The 4,262-nt window shown below is 41.5% G+C and overlaps 1 pseudogene; it reads right to left on the bottom strand.

Annotated features, from left to right (window-relative positions):
* Positions 1–585: 585 nt before the first annotated feature.
* Positions 586–704, bottom strand: LOC112480736 (annotated as a pseudogene).
* Between the last annotated feature and the right edge of the window lie 3,558 nt (positions 705–4,262).

Here is a 4,262-nt window from a genome sequence, read left to right as displayed (position 1 = left end):
CCTGCCCCCTTCTCTCTTTCTCTCTGGTAACCACTAAACTATTGTCTGTGTCTATGAGTTTTTGTTTGTTTGTCTTGTTTTTTTGCTTTCACTTTTACATTCCATATATGAGTGAAATCATATGGTTCTCATTTTTTTCTGTCCGATTTATTTTGCTTAGCATGATAATCTAAAGATCCATCCATGTTGTTACAAATGGCAATATTTTCTTATGGCTGAGTAATATTCCATTGGATCTATGTATCACATCTTCTTGATCCAATCATCTGTCAAAGGGCACTTTGGTTGTTTCCATGTCTTGGCCACTGAATAATGCTGCAGTGAACATGGGGGTATTTATCTTTTAGATTAGTAAATTTCCCTACTTCCCATAATCAGGTTGGATATATTACAAATGTTAAGAAGACATCACTTTAAACCCAAAATTGAAGACAACCCAACATGGGAACTAGTCTTCTCAGTTTGGATTACTACCTGAGAGGTTTTTTTTTTTTTTTTTAGGCGAGGCAACCTTTGGTTGACCTCAGATTGCAAAGACCTTGTCAGCTTACAATCCTTTTTTAAAAAATTTTTTAAAAGATGTTACTCCTTCAGCACCTGGTCTTCCTAGGTGGTCTTCCATCCAAGTACTAACCAGGCCCAACCCTGCTTAGCTTCTGAGATCAGATGGGATCGGGCTTGTTCAGGGTGGCATGGACGTAGACTACCTGAGAGTTTTAAAGTTGAGTTGCTTAAAAAAATTTTAAAAATAGCTTGAGCTATTTTCTAGATTGTTCAATAGATATTTGAGGGAAAATGAATGCCTTTCATCCCCCTTTTCATGTTTGGTGAAATAAAGAAAAGCTCAAAGCTTGGTGGAATTAATTTTGGCCAAGATTGGCAGTTTTTGGTGATTGAGGTAAACATGTAGATGATGATAAACATATGCTAACTTTTCATAGTAAGAGGACCCTGATACCCCTGAGAGGAATTTTTCTGAAGGCTGGATGCATTTGCATAATTACAACCACATTCTTTCTTCTGGATCTTTTTTGACCAAAAGTGTACTTTATCAGTTGTCCAGCTGGGGTTTGCATATGGACTAGTCAGCTCTGGCTAGGCTGGCCCTGAAATGTCAACTGCTGTCAAATGTCAAAAAGATTATTTCCCAAGCATAATATATATATATCTAACAAGGCTAAATGGAAGAGGGGCTCTGTTCCTTGTAATTCCTCTGAGAATCAGGCTGATGGAGACTTCTTGGCAGGCATAATCTTAGGTTGCTGCATACTGAAGAAGAAAATGAAGGATTAAGCAAGATATTTTAAGATTAAGAGCCAATCTTGGAAGTGTTCTATTTTGCTTTTGCAAACATCCTATCTGCTAGAACTTAGGTACAGTGCTCCAGCCAACTGCAAGGAAGGCTGGGAAATGTGGTCTTCTTATGTATGCAGAAAAAGGGATATGAAATGAGATTCTAGGATCTCTGGGTGCTTCATAAGTTTCTCAGTTCAAATGGACTCTTCCTTGGTCCTGTGAATTAAAGAGATAAGATATTTGCCTTTTACTCCCATATATAATTGTGGAGCTGTTTTATACTCCCATTGGAAGAGGGGAGCATAGCAGACCTACAGCAGTCACTAGTCTATAGCAGTTCTGAAATCCCACTGGACAGACATTGTGATTGTCTTACTTTGGGGGTGAGGATTTTACCTTAATTAGACCCTGCTATTTTTTGGATAATGTGTGCCTCTGGCGTCTTGGATGTCCTTACCTGATGGAGCTTCCTGAGCAGTCGAGTAACGTCACTGGAGCTGCACTTTGGGAAGTGCCTTTGGGTCAGACAAACAAGTTAGAAAATTATTACAGAAATTCAAGAGATAGATAATTATCCGCTGAACCAGTGTGGCAGTCAGCAAGAAAGAAAAGTCTCTCTGCTCTGTGATAATCTGGCCAGGAATAGCTGAAGAAGGGACCCTTAACTTTCAGAGACCTTTAGTTGTAACCCTTCTGAATCAAATAAGAGATTTAGCACTCAGAACATGCTTCTATCATTCTCCCTTCATATAATACAGTAGATGAATGTCTGTAGCAGACATTGCTGGTAGTCCACCCGCTAGCCATTTCCTCCTTTCTTCTTCCTAACAGAGCGTGTTCAGACCTCCCTTCATTCACATGTCTATGTGCTTCAGGGAAAGCTGTCTTCACTTTCAGCCCTAGTGGTGGATCCTAGTCAGTCTCCAAAAGTATTGGGAGTCCCAGTCCTCCTGTTGGTGCTGTTTTAGGGTGGGGTTGTAACCCGGGAAATGTGAGGGGAGATTTCTGGAGCTGGGGATTTCTGGGAGATGTTTCCTCACTCTTATGTGGGGGCCATCTGGAGAAGCGACAGCTCTTCACCTGTGGACTTTACTGTGTCTGGATGCGAAGCTTAGAACTCTCGCGGCCATCTGGAGGACGAAGCCAACCCATGGTGAAGAACAAAGCCATGGGAATTACAGAAGTTGGATGGCCAGGTTTCTGAACTTGTTTTTAAAGTTAACATGTTTTCTTGTCTTCTGTTGTAGTTTTTAAAGTTAACATGTTTTATTGTCTTCTGTTGTAGTTTCAGTTGCAACTTTCAGTTATCAGTATATGAAGGCATCCTGATAATGGTAACTCTTTCAAAATGAGGCACTGGGGAGAGAAGACAGTTCCAGAAAATGAAAATTTTATTCACTCTGATATTTTTATTCACTGTGCTTCTGGATATGAGAATGCACTCTAAGATTTGTTTGCTTGTTTGTTTGTTTATTTACTCATTCCATCACATATTTGTGGGTGAATAAGACCTTCAGGTCTTTTTCTCCACATATTCCATTTCATGTATAAATAAGATTCCCGAAAACCCTTTTTCCTTGTGATGTTACACCCAGGAAGATGATTGACAGTAGCCAAATATCTGATCAGAAAATCTTCCCAAAGAGAACCTAACTTGTGGCATTCTGCATACAAATCCACCAATGGAGACTGGAATCATTGATTACTTATGGACATTTCTCCAGCTGACTATACACATGTGGCGATGGCTCAGTGGCCGCCTCAATTGTGTTTGGATAGTAGCTCTGTGTTTAGTCAACTGTGAACTTGTCGGTGAACTGCAGGCCTTCCCCCTCACCCATTCCCTTTCCCAAACAACCACACAACACCTACCCTGGACAGATTCCAGTTGTCCTACACTTCTTAGGGTCCACCTCTGCTTATATGGCCAACCCACTAGAGTATTAGCATCTTCCTCTTTCCTATAAACACTCAATCTGAGCTCATTACAGAGGTGTGTCCTTTTCCAGCCTGCTGGCTTCCCCTCTGAAATGAGCTCAGGCTCATCCGAGCTTGGAATATAAACTCATTCCCTGAACTGGTTTCTCCTCTCAGGCAGGTGTCTTGGTGCTCTGACACGAGGCTGCCAAATGCATTTGCTTGTGTACAAAGTTAATGAAAAGAGGAACAGAAATGTCAAATCTCTGACACCTTGCCTTTCTTAATAATAAGTTGTCAGCTGCCAAAGACAGAAACTTCACATCCTCCCATCCCCTCCCCTCTTCCAGACCAGGAATTGGGATTCGATGGTTTTGCAGCAAATTCAAATAATCACTTTTTTCAGATACTTGTTATTATCTAACCTTAGATGGTGGTGAGTGCTCTTAAAGACTCTTCCTACGGAATCCTTCAGCTAAAGCAGTGGAGAAATCCAATAGCCCCTGGGCTGGCAGCCAATACTTATAAAACTTATTAGTCATCTCTTCTGTCTCAGAGCCTATGTTCTTTCTGTGAGAGACAAAAAGGCCCGAGAATGTGAGAACTGCCAGGAGGCCTGCTGGACACATTCCTGTGATCGCTTGCACTTGTGTGGCATCATTGTGCCCATGGCAGCGGCTTGGTGAGCAGGGAGACTTCTTTTAGGAAGCTGCTCAGTGGAGTACCTACAGATATTCTCAGTGGTTTCCAAGAGTTGTTTTTGTCTCTGTACGTAGTGAGAACCATGGCTCCTTCTGCCTCAGCCAAGCAACAGAGGGACATATGTGTCCTTTTGGAACTACTCTGAGTAACATAATGATAAAGCACTTTTGTAGGGAGGAAGAATGCATCACTGCTTATGCTTATTGTGCAGAGCAGAGTGTGTAGAAGTCACCAGGTTTCCACCTTTAATGGTGTGCAAACTGTGCTTTTCACTAGGATTATCAGGAGGATCTCCTGCATTTACGTGTATGACTGCCAAAAAAGTCAAAGCTCTTCGCATGAATTAT

Source organism: Pteropus alecto, unplaced genomic scaffold (assembly GCF_000325575.1).
Source record: "Pteropus alecto unplaced genomic scaffold, ASM32557v1 scaffold20, whole genome shotgun sequence".
NCBI lineage: Eukaryota > Metazoa > Chordata > Mammalia > Chiroptera > Pteropodidae > Pteropus > Pteropus alecto.
The sequence above is the reverse complement of the archived record's forward strand: the minus strand, read 5'-3'. Positions and strand labels throughout refer to the sequence as shown.